The sequence below is a fragment of the Giraffa tippelskirchi genome, chromosome 3 (genome assembly GCF_054371585.1).
Source record: "Giraffa tippelskirchi isolate mGirTip1 chromosome 3, T2T-mGirTip1v1.2.pri, whole genome shotgun sequence".
Classification (NCBI taxonomy): Eukaryota; Metazoa; Chordata; class Mammalia; order Artiodactyla; family Giraffidae; genus Giraffa; species Giraffa tippelskirchi.
The window spans coordinates 73,112,616-73,129,866 of NC_137277.1; the positions used below are offsets into that span (position 1 = coordinate 73,112,616).

Genomic DNA, 17,251 nt, shown 5'->3' on the forward strand with positions numbered 1-17,251 from the left:
CCCCAAACATTAAATCTATTGGAGTTGGCAGAGAATGTGTACTAGGCCCCAAACCAAGGGTATATAAATGCATTTATGGATTGAGGAGGGAAAGGGTTTGTGCAGGGGAAAGTTCGTGATACTCCTTGAGGCAATGGATGAAGTAAGAGAGGAGTCTTTTCCTGGAATAGTAAGGCTCTACTTGTTGAGTTGTTCAGTCATGTCTGACTCTTTGTGACCCTATGGACTGCAGCATGCCAGACTGCCCGGTCCTTTACTGTTACATAGAGTTTGCTCAAACTCATGTCCATTGAATTGGTGATGCCATCCAACAATCTCATCCTCTTGCCCCCTTCTCCTCCTGCCCTCAGTCTTTCCCAGCATCAGGGTCTTTTCCAATGAGCTGGCTCTTTGTATCAGGTGGCCAAAGTATTGGAACTTCAGCTTCAGTATCAGTGCGTCCAGTGAATATTCAGGACTGATTTCCTTTAAGATTGACTATGTTGATCTCCTTGCTATCCATGGGACTCTCAAGAGTCTTCTTCAACACCACAGTTCAAAAGCATGGATTCTTTGGTGCTCAACTTTCTTTATAGTCCAACTCTCACATACATACACTACTGGAAAGACTATAGCTTTGACTAGACAGACCTTTGTTGGCAAAGTGATGTCTCTGCTTTTTAACATGCTGTCTAGGTTTGTCATAGGGTCTCTTGTAAGAAGCAAGCATCTTTTAATTTCATGACCGTGGTCACCGTCTGCAGTGATTTTGGAGCCCAAGGAAATAAAATCTGCCACTGTTTCCATTGTTTCTCCATCTATTTGCCATGAAGTAACGGGACTGGATGCCAGGATTTTAATTTTTTGATGCTGAGTTTTAAGCCAGCTTTTTCACTCTCCTCTTTCACTTTCATCAAGAGGCTCTTTAGTTCTTCACTTTCTGCCATTAAAGTGGTTATTATTTGAATATCTGAGGTTGTTGATATTTCTCCTGGCAATCTTGAGTTCTGTTGCTTCTTGACCTGCATACAGGTTTCTCAGGAGACAGGTAAGGTAATCTGGTATTTCCATCTCTTTAAGAATTTTCCACAGTTTGTTGTGATCCACACAGTCAAAGCCATTAGTGTAGTCAATGAACCAGAAGTAGACTTGTAGGAAAATTTAGACATTAAATGACTTTGATTTGTTACTTTTGGGGGGTTGGCCCTAGGTGATGAGATTACAGGGTCAAAAACTAGAAACATTATTTTTGATATATAATATGTAATTCTCATTCATTGTTAAATCTTTTTAATGTTAAATATGTCAAACATATAAAAACTAAAACATAGTAAACGTCAGTATACCTCTATGTTCATGTTTTAACTTTGCCTTCATGCCAATGTTTTTTGTTTTTTGAAGTGATGTTGCTGATACAGTTACCCTCTCTATCTTTCCTTTCCCTTTATTGGTCACATGAGTTACAAGCAAGCATGATAATCAAAATAATTCACAGAAGTTTGCTAAGAGTGACTGGAGGCCGTCTGCTGGATTAAGTGGGTGTCTGAGAGCTACTGAAAGGGCTGGGAAGGCCAGAAGAAGCAGTGTTACAGGAGCTCAGAGCAGCAACCATTAATCATAACTAGTGCCGGATCATTTTAGAGAAAGTTATGACTTTTCCAGTACATCCTGATCGAAGATCAGCCTTGATTATAAATTTCCTTTCCCAATCTGGTTACCTTTTTACTTTTAAATGGTGTATTTGGTGTATTTATTTTGATTTTAGTAATAGAAGCTTTTATATTTAATGATGTCAAATGTGTCCTTCTTTTCCTTTATAATCATTGTCTTTTTAAAATCTTTGTTCAAAAATCCTTTGTTAGACAAAATATTTCCTTCTAAAATGTATGGTAGTGCTCTTCATTTTTAGATTTTTAATCCCTAAAAATTAAAGTTCAGGGTTTAAACTTTATTTAAAGTTTAATAAAGTTTATTTTTATTTCCTGTGAGGTAGGGATTTCATTTTATCCTTTATCATGTAGACAGGCTAACTCTGCCACTTATTAGCAGTGTGTCCTTGTCTAAATTACCTATATCTATGTACCATTGTTCCCTCACCAATGAAATGGGGTTAGTAGCAGTCTCTACCTTATAAATTATTGAAGAGATGAATTAAGATAATACATGTGAAATATCAACAACACTACTTGTTGTTACATAATGGCTCTCTTGGAATTATTATTTAATAGACCTCCTCACTATTTTAGCAAAATGTATTGAATACTCCTTACTTCACCTATTGATTTGACAAGCCTTGTAGATGTATGTGGATTCATTTCTAAGCTCTCTATTATGTTTTTTGATATTATCTATCCTTCTTTGCACCAACATCCAAACTTTTGATTGCCATAATTTTGTAGCAGTTTTTGATATATAGTGGAGTGAAGGTTCCCTAAATATTATTCAAAATTGTCTGGGTTTTTACTGTTGTGTATAAATTTTATGTCAAAATTATTGATTTCTATGAAAATTACTCTTGGAAATTTTATGAGAGTTGCATTGAGTTTACAAGTATTTTGTGTAAAACTGTCGTCTTTATAGTATTAATTCTTATCAATAAACAATACTCTATTGATTTAGGTCTTCTTTTATTTATTATTTCAAAACCTACTTGTATTAACTAATATACTAGGAGGATATGGCTTCTTTGAATCATAGTGTAGGCTGTTCATTACCCATACTCCAGAAACCAATAGGAGTTTGGGGAATAGGAGGCACGGTTGTTAGAATTTTTGACGTATCTCTTCTCTGCTTAAAATTCTTCCATAATCTCCCACAACTCATAAAATTTTCAAACTCTTTAATGTGGTAGAATACATTCTATGTTTCCCAAATTCTATGCTTCTTGTTCAATCTTCTTCACTAATGGTCTAGAAATGGCCTGCCTTCTATTTCCTTTGGATGTCTGGGACACATTGGAAACTGAACTCATCATGTCTTTATATACATGATCTCCTCACTGATTCTTTGTTGTTGTCATTTGTTAAGTCATGTCCAACTACTTGTAACCTCTTGGACTATAGTACACCAGGGCCTTCTGTCCTCCACTATCTCCTGGAGTTTACTCAAGTTCAAGTCCACTGAGTTGGTGAAGGTATCTTATCATCTCATCCTCTGCTGCCCCCTTCTCCTTTTGCCTTCAATCTTTCCCAGCATCAGAGTCTTTTCCAATGAGTTGGCTTTTCTCATCAAGTGGCCAAAGTATTGAAGCTTCAGCTTTAGCAACAGAAATCAACCCAATGAATTTTCATGGTTGATTTCCTTTAGGATTGATGTGTTTGATCTCCTTGCAGCCCAAGGAACCCTCCAGAGTCTTCTTTAGCACCACAATGGAAAGCAAAATTGAAAGCATTAATTCTTCAGCAATCAGCCTTTACGGTCCAACTCTCACATTCGTACATGACTACTGGAAAAACCATAGCTATAATTATACAAACCTTTGTCAAAAAAATGATGTTTCTGCTTTTTAATATGCTGTCTAGGTTGGTCATAGCTTTCCTTCCAGGGAGCAAGCATCTTTTAATTTCATGGCTGCAGTTACCATCCGCAGTGATTTATGAGCCCAAGAAAAGAAAATCTGTCATTGCTTCCACTATTTTCCCTTCTATTTGCCATGAAGTGATGGGACTGATGTCATGATCTTAATTTTTTTAATGTTGAGTTTTATGCCAGTGTTTTTTTTTTTCACTCCTCTTTCACCCTTATCTAGAGGCTCATTAGTTCCTCTTGGCTTTCTTCCATTTGGGTTGTATCATTTGCATATCTGGGCTTATTGATATTTTTCCCCGCAATCTTCATTCCAGCTTGTGATTCATCCAGCCCAGCATTTTGCAGGATGTACTCTGCATATAAGTTGAATAAGCAGGATGACAATATACAACCTTGTCATACTCCTTTCCCAATTTCGAATCAGAAAGTTATTCCATGTCTGGTTCTAACTGTTGCTTCTTGACCCACATACAAGTTTCTCAGGGGATAGGTAAGGTGGTCTCATAATCCTGAGACAGGAGGTAGATGGCTGCCCAGGATAAAGAAATTGGAGGCTCATTCTGTATGGATTGAAACTTCCAAGAGGAGAATAGCAGGACAATTAAGGGAAGAGCCTGGGTCCTGCCTAGACCACATATTTCTTACCCTCAAAGTCAAAGTGAAAGTGAAGTCACTCAGTCGTGTCCGACTCTTTGTGACCCCATGGACAGTAGCCTATCAGGCTCTTCCATCCATGGGATTTTCTAGGCAAGAATCCTGTAGTGGGTTGCCATTTCCTTCTCCATCAAAGTCAAAAGACTTCCTCAACCACACATGTACAGAGAAGCTTCTTGGAGGCCAAAGGAGAGTTGTGTCAAAGGATGTTCCCTGCCCATATGCCTTTTCAGTAAAATCTATCTTGGCTAAGAGATGTATGTGCACACATGGGAGAATCTTGGGACATACCAAATGCGGACTGTGAACCAGGCAAATCAAAATGATTGGCCAAAGGAAACCCAGAAGAAATGCCCCATAAAAGTAATTGAAACTGCCACGAGGGCACGACTCAGGGACTCCCCCTCTGAGTCTGCACATGTGTCTATCCACATGTACTGTACTATTTTTCCCTCCTAATAAATTCTTTACTTGTTTCACCACTTTCCATCTTTGTGGAAATCCTTTTCTGCAAAACCGAAGGAACAGGGCCCTTGTCACTGACCAATGGTCTGGTGGCTAGGATCTGGTGCTTTCACTGTCACCACCCAGCCCAGTCTCTGGCTGGGAACCCAAGCCCCACTCCAAGCCATTGCAGGCTGAGGCCTCCAGGGATCACTCCCATCTCTTTAAGAATTTTCCAGTTTGTTGTGATTCACATAGTCAAAGGCTTTAGCATAGTCAATGAAGTAGAAGTAGATGTTTTCCTGGAACTCCCTTGCTTTCTCCATGATTCAGCAAACGTTGGTAATTTGATGTCTGGTTCCTAGGCCTCTTTTAAAACCAGCTTGTACATCTGAAAGTTTTTGGTTCACATACTGTTGAGGCCTAGCTTGAAGGATTTTGAGCAGAACCTTGCTAGCATGTGAAATGAGTGCAATTGTATGATAGTTTGAACATTCTTTGGCATAGCCCTTCTTTGGGATTGGAATTAAAACTGGCCTTTTGCAGTCCTGTGGCCACAGCTGAGTTTTCCAAATTTGCTAACATATTGAATGCAGCACTTTAACAGCATCATCTTTGAGGATTTTAAATAGCTCAGCTGGAATTCTATCACCTCCACTAGCTTTGTTTGTGGTAATGCTTCCTGAGGCCCATTTGACTTCATACTCCAGGATGTCTGGCTCTAGATGTGCATTGTAGTTAATTGGGTCATTAAGACCTTTTTGGTATAGTTTTTCTTTGTATTCTTGCCCACTTCTTCTTAGTCTCTTCTGTTTCTGTTAGGTCACTGACTCTAAAAGCTCATTAAATGGCATCTTCATTCACTCAATTGTTCAGGATAAAAAACTTGAAATCATTCCTGACTCATTTCTTACTCTTACATTCCAGATCAATTCATCATCTTGGTGGTTGTTTCTTAAAAAATGATTCTCTTTATCTGTTTGCTTGTTTTCTCTATGGTGACCTAAATAGGAAGGAAATCCAAAAAAGTTGGAATATATGTATATGTATAGCTGATTTGGTTTGCTGAACAGCAGAAACTAACACAGCATTGTAAAACAGCTATACTCCAATAAAAATAAGCAAGAAAAACCATAAATATCCTAAATCCAACTTTTTCTGCTTACCTCCCACAGCTATCATGCTAAGCTAAGTCATCATCAGTTCTAGCCTGAAATAATAAGGAAACCTTGAAAGTTTTTTTTCCTTGTTCTACCCCTTTTACTCCTTCTGATCAGTTTTCACATAACAGTCTGAGCACTCTTAAAATAAAAATCATGTCACTCTATGCTCAAGGTCTCCAGTGGCTTCCCATTAGACTTTAAGGTAAAACTTTGCTCACGTCCAAGGAATCCTTCAAGTTCTGGCCTGTGTCCCTTCTCCAACCTCATCTCTGATTACTTTGCCTTTTGGACACTCTGCTCTGGACACACTGATCTTCTTGCTGTTCCCTAATCAGGCAAATTTATTCTTGCCTCAGAATCTTGAACTGTGTGTTCTTCTGCCTAGAATGGTCTTGTAAACAGTCATCCTATTGGTAAACAGTGAGAGGTAGGAAAATGCACATTAGTAATTTGATGATCAGACAGTTTTCTGAATGGTTCATACTTTGCCAGCTTTATAAAACAAATTAAAATGCTTTTCACTTAAAGATGCATCCCTCTATCTGTAACAGTTTCCATGGCGTGATGTTGCTGTGTTGTTTAGCTACTAAGTCATGTCCAAGTCTTTTGTGACCCCATGGATTGTAGCCCACCAAACTCCTCTGTCCATGGGATTTCCCAGGTAAGAATACTGGAGTGGGTTGCCATTTCCTTCTCTAGGGCATCTCCTGCATGGGCAAGCGGATTCTTTGCCACTGAACCACCGAGTATATACAAATATAGAAAAAGTTAAGTGTAATGAACCTACTATAACTATCAATTTTTTAAAATATCCAATCTCTTCTCCTCAGCTGCTACACTTTTTAATAATGTATTTGCTTAAATCAGGGATAAAGTCCATATATTTGTTAGTTAGTTCAGTCACTCAGTCATGTCTGATTCTTTGTGACCCCATGGACTACAGCATGTCAAGCTTCCCTGACCATCACCAACTCCCGGAGCTTGCTCAAACTCATGCCCATTGAGTCGGTGATGCCATCCAACCATCTCATCCTCTGTCGTCCCCTTCTTCTCCCACTTTCAATCTTTCCCAGCATCTGGGTCTTTTCCAGTGAGTCAGTTCTTCACATTATGTGACCAAAGTATTGGAGTTTCAGCTTGAGCACCAGTCCTTCCAATGAATATTCAGAACTGATTTCCTTTAGGATTGACTGGTTGAATCTTCTTGCAGTCCAAGTGACTCTCAAGAGTCTTCTCCAACACTACAGTTCAAAAGCATGAATTCTTTGGTGCTCAACTTTCTTTATAGTCCATCTCTCACATCCATACCTGACTACTGGAAAAATGATAGCTTTGACTAGATGGACCTTGTTGGCAAAGCAATGTCTCTGTTTTTTAATATGCTGTCTAGTTTGGTCATAGCTTTTCTTCCAAGGAGCAACGGTCTTTTAATTTCATGGCTACAGTCACCATCTGCAATGATTTTGGAGCCCCCCAAAATGAAGTCTCTCACGGTTTCCATTGTTTTCCCATCCATTCGCCATGAAGTGATGGGATCGGATGCCATGCTCTTAGTTTTCTGAATGTTGAGCTTTAAGCCAACTTTTTCACTTTCCTCTTTCACTTTCATCAAGAGGCTCTTTAGCTCTTCTTCCCTTTCTGTCATAAGTGTGGTGTCATTTGCATATCTGAGGTTATTGATATTTCTCCCAGCAATCTTGATTCCACCTTGTGCTTCATCCAGTCCATATATTTGTCTTGGTGAATTTATCTCATTGATCTGCTTTAATTGCTCTCTCTCTGATTTTTCCTCATACTTTAATTGTTGAACAACCTGGGTCATTTTTTCCTGTATAGTTTTCATTTAATATATCCCTTTTAACTGTGTATTTCTTGTAAATTCTGAAAGATAGAGGCTGGATCAGATTCAGGTTCTATTTTTTTTTTTTTTTGTCAAGACTACTTCTTAGATAGCAGGGTTTGCTTCTAGTGGAAGTACAAAAAATATTTTCTTGTTGTTGTAACCACTCTTTGATCATCATTACTTAGATCCATTATCTCATTCAGACTTGCAAAAATGTTAATATACTAACTACATAAAACTTTCATGAAAGAAAATTTTCCTTAGCAGCAGTTTGGTTACTTTGAGGTAGAGTTTTATACAAAAGGCAGATATGTTAACCCCAAACTCCCAATTTATCTTTCCCCCTCCCCCAAATTTCCCCTTTGTTTAACCATGTTTGTTTTCTAAATCTGTGACTCTATTTCTGTTTTGTAAATAATTTCACTGTATCATCTTTTTAGAGTCCACATGTAAGTTATGTCATTTGACATTTCTCTTTCTCTAACTTATTTCACTTAGTGTGATAATCTCTAGGTCCAAAAATAGTTAATCAATGAGGACCTACTGTATAGCACTCAGTATTCTGTAATAACCTATGTGGGAAGAGAATCTGAAAAAGAATGGGTATATATATATGTATATGTATATGTATATGTATATGTATATGTATAACTGAACCATTTTGCTGTGCACCTGAAACTAAATCCACCTTATGAATAAACTATATACCCCAATATAAATTTAAAAATTAAGAAAGAAAAGGCAGATAAATACTTGATTTTCCCCTTATTTAGCAATTTTCAGTAACATATGTTGGTTGTATAGCATTTTCCAAGGGTTGCTAATACTGCTTCATTACCCACTGAGCCATCAGGGAAGCTCTCCACATTGTTTAATAACTGGATAAATTACTATAAGATCATTAACTGTGACAGGATCATTGAAGCTTAGCAATAAATGTGAAATCTTTGAAGGAAAAATCACCAGATTTGAATATATAAAAATATTTATGTTGTTAAAATTTTAACAAACTAAAAATGTGAAGAATAGATGAAGGAATTTATTTGCAACAGACATGGCAAACCATGGGCAAATGTCTCCTGGACTTATTGCAGTTCTTCCCATTTATCTTTGAGTTTGATGGCTCAGTGGGTAATGAACTCACCTCCACTGCAGGAGACACAGGAGACATGAGTTCAATTCTTGGGTCAGGAAGATCCCCTGGAGGAAATGGCAACCCACTCCAGTATTCTTGCCTTGGAAAATCCCATGGACAAAGGAACCTTGTGGGCTACAGTCCAAAGGGTCACAAGAGTCCAACACGACTGATGACTAAGCACAGCCACATTTATCTTCATGAATCAGTCAGATTAAATACTTCAGAACTTTTAAAAGAAAAAGAAATGTCTGTGGAAATGTAGCTATTTAGTAAAATGTGAAAAAAAATAGGAGTGTCAAAGATCACTCAATTTTCATTTTCTTCCTTTAAACATCAGTGAATTTTCATTGTTCAACTATCCTTTTACTTGGGATATATATTGTTAGTCAATTGTCCTATACTCTGTCTTAGTTTCTCATATTCCTAATTCTTTTATTACCAGTAGAATGTGATTTTTTTCAGAGAATCATCTAAATACAATGAATATAATGCAACACTGGAAGATATAGGCTGTAATCAGGTTTATGGTATTTTATAAAATGACCCCCAGCCCCTCACTCCACCTTCTTAGCATTTTCACCTTTAAGAATGATTAGGCTTTCCCTGGTTCTTTCTTCACTATAGATGTTTGAAAAGTGTGTATATGTATGTTTGTGGGGGGTTTGAGGGGAAGGGTGTGTGTGTGTGTGTATGTATCAGGGAATGCAGGCGTCCAGGTAGCAGGCTAAGAGAGTCTAACTTTCACTGATTTATTTATTTTCTTAAAAGTCTATTAAGTCAGTGGAGTTTTACTTACAGATGGCTCTTAAAAATCTTTAGGAATAGATATTTAATAAACCAAAATCTTCTGGCTAATGGATATTGACATGTACAATGATATCTTTGCTTCATGAGACCTTTTAGGTCTAAACACATACTTTCTGGTACCTGTTTGTATTGCTTTTGCTTCTCTTTTCCAATGGAAGAACGTTAAGAAATGTTCTATGTGAGGCATTTCTCATATCTGACACTTGCTTTATTTTTGCTTAACAAATCTACACATTTTGATAATCACAAACAGAACTTTTAAAGAACTAAAATTCACCTTGTTGTTCAGTGTTTATTCAAGAGAGTTGTATCGTTATTATTTTTTTTTAATAAATTTATTTATTTTAGTTGGGGGCTAATTACTTTACAATATTGTAATAGTTTTTGCCATACATTGACATGAATCAGCCATGAGTTTACATGTGTTCCCCTTCCTGGACGCCTCACCCACCTCCCTCCCCATCCCATCCCTCTGGGTCATCCCATTGCTCCGGCCCTGAGCCTTTGTCTCATGCATCGAACATGGAATGGTGTTCTGTTTCACATATGATAATATACATGTTTCAATGCTATTCTCCCAGAACGTCCCACCCTCACCTTCTCCCTCAGAGTCCATAAAATTGTTCTATGCATCTGTGTCTCTTATTCTGTCTTGCATATAGGGTTATCGTTACCATCTTTCAAATTCCATATATATGCATTAGTATACTGTATTGTTGTTTTTCTTTCTGGCTTACTTCACTCTGTATAATGGACTCCAGTTTCATCCATCTCAGTAGAACCGATTCAAATGTATTTTTTTTAATGGCTGAGTAATATTCCATTGTGTATATGTACCACTGCTTCCTTATCCATTCGTCTGCTGATGGACATCTAGGTTGCTTCCATGTCCTGGCTATTGTAAACAGTGCTGCGATGAACATTGGGGTACACGCATCTCTTTCAATTCTGGTTTCCTCGGTGTGTATGCCCAGCAGTGGGATTGCTGGGTCATATGGCAGTTCTATTCCCAGTTTTTTAAGGAATCTCCACACTGTTCTCCATAGTGGCTGTACTAGTTTGCATTCCCACCAAGAGTGTAAGAGGGTTCCCTTTTCTCCACACCCTCTCCAGCATTTATTGCTTGTAGACTTTTGGATAGCAGCCATTCTGACTGGTGTGAAATGATACCTCATTGTGGTTTTGATTTGCATTTCTCTAATAATGAGTGATGTTGAGCATCTTTTCATGTGTTTGTTAGCCATCTGTATGTCTTCTTTGGAGAAATGTCTGTTTAGTTCTTTGGCCCATTTTTTGATTGGGTCGTTTATTTTTCTGGAATTCAGCTGCAGAAGTTGCTTGTATATTTTTGAGATTAATTGTTTGTCTGTTGCTTCGTTTGCTATTATTTTCTCCCATTCTGAAGGCTGTCTTTTCACCTTGCTTATAGTTTCCTTTGTTGTGCAAAAGCTTTTAATTTTAATTAGGTCCCATTTGTTTATTTTTGCTTTTATTTCCAATATTCTGGGAGGTGGGTCATGGAGGATCCTGCTGTGATTTATGTCGGAGAGGGTTTTGCCTATGTTTTCCTCTAGGAGTTTTATAGTTTCTGGTCTTACGTTTAGATCTTTAATCCATTTGGAGTTTATTTTTGTGTATGGTGTTAGGAAGTGTTCTAGTTTCATTCTTTTACAAGTGGTTGACCAGTTTTCCCAGCACCACTTATTAAAGAGATTGTCTTTTCTCCATTGTATATTCTTGCCTCCTTTGTCGAAGATAAGGTGTCCATAGGTGCGTGGGTTTATCTCTGGGCTTTCTATTTTGTTCCATTGATCTATATTTCTATCTTTTTGCCAGTACCATACTGTCTTGATGACTGTGGCTTTGTAGTAGAGCCTGAAGTCAGGCAGGTTGATTCCTCCAGTTCCATTCTTCTTCCTCAAGATTGCTTTGGCTATTCGAGGTTTCTTATATTTCCATACAAATTGTGAGATGATTTGTTCTAGTTCTGTGAAAAATACCGTTGGTAGCTTGATAGGGATTGCATTGAATCTATAGATTGCTTTGGGTAGTATACTCATTTTCACTATATTAATTCTTCCAATCCATGAACACGGTGTATTTCTCTATCTGTTTGTGTCCTCTTTGATTTCTTTCATCAGTGTTTTATAGTTTTCTATATATAAGTCTTTTGTTTCTTTAGGTAGATATATTCCTAAGTATTTTATTCTTTTTGTTGCAATGGTGAATGCTATTGTTTCCTTAATTTCTCTTTCTGTTTTCTCATTATTGGAGTATAGGAATGCAAGGGATTTCTGTGTGTTGATTTTATATCCTGCAACTTTACTATATTCATTGATTAACTCTAGTAATTTTCTAGTAGAGTCTTTAGGGTTTTCTATGTAGAGGATCATGTCATCTGCAAACAGTGAGAGTTTTACTTCTTCTTTTCCTATCTGTATTCCTTTTATTTCTTTTTCAGCTCTGATTGCTGTGGCCAAAACTTCCAAAACTATGTTGAATAGTAGTGGTGAAAGTGGGCGTCCTTGCCTTGTTCCTGACTTTAGGGGAAATGCTTTCAATTTTTCACCATTGAGGATAATGTTTGCTGTGGGTTTGTCATATATAGCTTTTATTATCTTGAGGTATGTTCCTTCTATTCCTGCTTTCTGGAGGGGATTTATCATAAATGGATGCTGAATTTTGTCAAAGGCTTTTTCTGCATCTATTGAGATAACCATATGGTTTTTTTCTTTCAATTTGTTAATGTGGTGTATTACATTGATTGATTTGCGGATGTTAAAGAAACCTTGCATTCCTGGGATAAAGCCCACTTGGTCATGATGTATGATCTTTTTAATATGATGTTGGATTCTGTTTGCTAGAATTTTATTAAGAATTTTTGCATCTATGTTCATCAGTGATATTGGCCTGTAGCTTTCCTTTTTTGTGACATCTTTGTCTGGTTTTGGAATTAGGGTGATGGTGGCCTCATAGAATGAGTTTGGAAGTTTACCATCTTCTGCAATTTTCTGGAAGAGTTTGAGTAGGATAGGTGTTAGCTCTTCTCTAAATTTTTGGTAGAATTCCGCTGTGAAGCCATCTGGTCCTGGGCTTTTGTTTGCTGGAAGATTTCTGATTACAGTTTCGATTTCCGTGCTTGTGATGGGTCTCTTAAGATCTTCTATTTCTTCCTGGTTCAGTTTTGGAAAGTTATACTTTTCTAAGAATTTGTCCATTTCTTCCAAGTTGTCCATTTTATTGGCATATAGTTGTTGGTAGTAGTCTCTTATGATCCTTTGTATTTCTGTGGAGTCTGTTGTGATCTCTCCATTTTCATTTCTAATTTTGTTGATCTGATTCTTCTCCCTTTGTTTCTTGATGAGTCTGGCTAATGGCTTGTCAATTTTGTTTATCTTCTCGAAAAACCAGCTTTTAGTTTTGTTGATTTTTGCTATGGTCTCTTTTGTTTCTTTTGCACTTATTTCTGCCCTAATTTTTAAGATTTCTTTCCTTCTACTGACCCTGGGGTTCTTCATTTCTTCCTTCTCTAGTTGCTTTAGGTGTAGAGTTAGTTGATTTATTTGATTTTTTTCTAGTTTCTTGAGGTATGCCTGTATTGCTATGAACCTTCCCCTTAGCATTGCTTTTACAGTGTCCCATAGGTTTTGGGTTGTCGTGTTTTCATTTTCATTCCTTTCTATGAATAATTTGATTTCTTTTTTGATTTCTTCTGTGATTTGTTGGTTATTCAGAAGCGTGTTGTTTAGCCTCCATATGTTGGAATTTTTAATAGGTTTTTTCCTGTAATTGAGGTCTAATCTTACTGCATTATGGTCAGAGAAGATGACTGGGATGATTTCAACTTTTTTGAATTTACCAAGGCTAGATTTATGGCCCAGGATTTGATCTATCGTGGAGAAAGTTCTGTGTGCACTTGAGAAAAAGGTAAAATTGATTGTTTTGGGGTGGAAAGTCCTGTAAATATCAATTAAATCTAATTTGTCTATTGTCTCATTTAAAGTTTGTGTTCCCTTGTTAATTTTCTGTTTAGTTGATCTATTCATATGCGTGAGTGGAGTATTAACGTCTCCCACTATTATTGTGTTATTGTTAATTTCCCCTTTCATACTTGTTAGTATTTGCCTTATATATTGTGGTGCTCCTATGTTGGTTGCATATATATTTATGATTGTTACGTCTTCTTCTTGGATTGATCCTTTGATCTTTATGAAGTGTCCTTCTTTGTCCCTTTTCACAGCCTTTATTTTAAAGTCTATTTTATCTGAAATGAGTATTGCGACTCCTGCTTTCTTTTGGTCTCCGTTTGCATGAAATATGTTTTTCCATCCCTTCATTTTCAGCCTGTGTGTGTCCCTAGTTTTGAGGTGGGTCTCTTGTAGACAGCATATATAGGGGTCTTGTTTTTGTATCCATTCAGCCAGCCTTTGTCTTTTGGTTAGGGCATTCAACCCATTTACATTTAAGGTAATTATTGATAAGTATGATCCCGTTGCCATTTACTTTGTTGTTTTGAGTTCGTGTTGAAACATCCTTTCTGTGTTTCCTGTTTAGAGAAGATCCTTTAGCATTTGTTGGAGAGCTGGTTTGGTGGTGCTGAATTCCCTCAGCTCTTGCTTGTCTGTAAAGCTTTTGAATTCTCCTTCATATCTGAATGAGATCCTTGCTGGGTACAGTAATCTGGGTTGTAGATTATTCTCTTTCATTACTTTAAGTATGTCCTTCCATTCCCTTCTAGACTGAAGGGTTTCTATTGAAAGATCAGCTGTTACACAATGGAATATTACTCAGCCATTAAAAAAAATACATTTGAACCGGTTCTACTGAGATGGATGAAACTGGAGCCCATTATACAGAGTGAAGTAAGCCAGAAAGAAAAACAACAATACAGTATACTAATGCATATATATGGAATCTGAAAGATGGTAACGATAACCCTATATGCGAGACAGAATAAGAGACACAGATGCATGGAACAATTTTATGGACTCTGAGGGAGAAGGTGAGGGTGGGACGTTCTGGGAGAATGGCATTGAGACATGTGTATTGTCATATGTGAAACAGAGCACCATTCCATGTTCGATGCATGTGACAAGGGCTCAGGGCCGGGGCAATGGGATGATCCAGAAGGATGAGAGGGGGAGGGAGGTGGGTGGGGGGTTCGGGAAGGGGAACACATGTAAACCCATGGCTGATTCTTGTCAATGTATGGCAAAAACTATTACAATATTGTAAAGTAATTAGCCCCCAACTAAAATAAATAAATTTATTAAAAAAAAAAAAAAAAAGATCAGCTGTTATCCTTATGGGGATTCCCTTGTGTGTTATTTGTTGTTTTTCCCTTGCTGCTTTTAATATTTGTTCTTTGTGTTTGATCTTTGTTAATTTGATTAATATGTGTCTTGGGGTGTTTCGCCTTGGGTTTATCCTATTTGGAACTCTCTGGGTTTCTTGGACTTCTGTGACTATTTCTTTCCCCATTTTAGGGAAATTTTCAACTATTATCTCCTCGAGTATTTTTTCATGGCCTTTCCTTTTATCTTCTTCTTCTGGGACTCCTATGATTCGAATGTTGGGGCGTTTCATATTGTCCCAGAGGTCCCTGAGGTTTTCCTCATTTCTTTTGATTCTTTTTTCTTTTTTCCTCTCTGCTTCGTTTATTTCCATCATTCTATCTTCTACCTCACTTATCCTATCTTCTGCCTCCGTTATTCTACTGTTGGTTCCCTCCAGAGTGTCTTTTATCTCCTTTATTTCATTATTCATTCTATATTGACTCCTTTTTATTTCTTCTAAGTCCTTGATAAACATTTCTTGCATCTTCTCAATCCTTGTCTCCAGGCTATTTATCTGTAACTCCATTTTGCTTTCAAGATTTTGGATCATTTTTATTATCATTATTCTAAATTCTTTTTCAGATAGATTCCCTATCTCCTCCTCTTTTGTTTGGTTTTGTGGGCATTTCTCATTTTCCTTTACTTGCTGAGTATTTCTCTGCCTTTTCATCTTGTTTAGATTGCTGTGTTAGGCGTGGCCCTTCTGTATTCTGGTAGTATGAAGTTCCTCTTTATTGTGGAGGTTCCTCACTGTGGATGGGGTTGGACAGGTGGCTTGTCAAGGCTTCCTGGTTGGGGGAGCTTGTGTCGGTGTTCTGGTGGGTGGAGCTGGATTTCTGCTCTCTGGAGTGCAATGGAGTGACCAGTATTAATTTTTGAGATGTCTATAGATTTGGTGTGCCTCTGGGCAGCCTGTATATTGATGCTCAGGGCTATGTTCCTGCGTTGCTGAAGAATTTGCGTGGTATGTCTTGCTCTGGAACTTATTGGCTCTTGGGTGGAGCTTGGCTTCAGTGTATATGTGGAGGCTATTGGATGGTCTCTTATTATTTAATGTTTCCCCTGGCTTTCAGTCTTATTCTTGCAGTAGCCTCAAGACTTCTCCATCCATACAGTATCAATAATAAAACTTTTAGGTTAATGGTGAAAAGATTCTCCACAGTGAGGGATACCCAGAAAGGTTCACTGAGTTACATGGAGAGATGATGTGAGGGGCGGGGTTGAGGTGACCAGGAGGAGAAGAGGGAAATTCAAATGAGGAGAGAGCAATCTCTCTCCCCTCTTGATTCCTCCCTTTCTACTCATGCTCACCTCTATTACCTTCCTCCCCCCTCTCTATGTATCTCTGTGAACCACTCTGAGGGTTCCAGACTGTGGAAAGCACAGAGAGAAGTGCTTACTGGCTAGATTGCTCGTTATTATTTTTTATTGATGTTCCTATTTTCCTTAGTTTATTGTCAAAGAAAGAAAGAACGCTCAGACCAAAGGTTTGCCAAAAGTCAGAATGCCTGTTTTTAATTCACCTGGATCAGAATTGAATCCACTTCTTTGGTTAAAAAGAAAAAAAATCAGAAGCACACATTAATGTGTATTGCTCTTAGTCCAACCTAAGAATGCATTTATTTACTATACTTATATTAGACTCGTGTGCTATTATATCTCTCTTTTGATTGGCTTCATGCCACTTTCAAGAGGAAATGTACATGAAAAACTATAAAGGTACTGATGACACTTTTAAAAGGTACTGATGATACTGAGCTTCCTAGCTCCCACTTCTTTGTCCTTCTCTTTAAAAGTTTTATGTTTTGGAATCTATTCTTTAACAGAATGGCCTATGCTACCCCCAATCCTTTCCTTCTATATCCTTCTAACCACTCTTTCCAGGAGAATCCGTCTCAGAATGGATGTAGAAATGTAAGTCAAGAATAATTATAGAGGAAGTGGGTGACCAGTTCTCCAGTTGCTTGAAAAGAATGAAAGAGGTGACCAGTTTTATTGCTTACAGATTTTGCATTTATCTGCCCAGGAAAAATTGAAGTACTCAAAGAAAATTTGCTGCTAACATCGATTCTGGCTAGCAACTTTGCTCAGTTTCTGGCAAATAGAATACAATGATAGCTTCCTGGTCCAGTTTTATTATGTCTTGGTGTTGATTGTTTTCAGATTACTGCTGTAAATTGATTGTTGGTCCTAGTCTTTGAAGAGATGAGAGTTTTTTTGTTTTTTTCAAGGTCTGCTCTATTTGGATGTTCAAAGATATAGCATCAAGGTTGACTCCTGGAGAGTTCATATTTCAAAACCAAAGTAGTTCTTGCTTCTTTCTGACTAAATGTAGTTTCTGAAATCTGACTTTCCTTTA

At 37.5% G+C, this 17,251-nt stretch overlaps 1 long non-coding RNA gene across 1 annotated transcript in view; it reads left to right on the top strand.

Moving 5' to 3' along the window:
• Positions 1 to 17,251, top strand: part of LOC145542383 (uncharacterized) — a 158,441-nt gene that overhangs the window by 138,494 nt on the left and 2,696 nt on the right. The window lies entirely within an intron of this gene.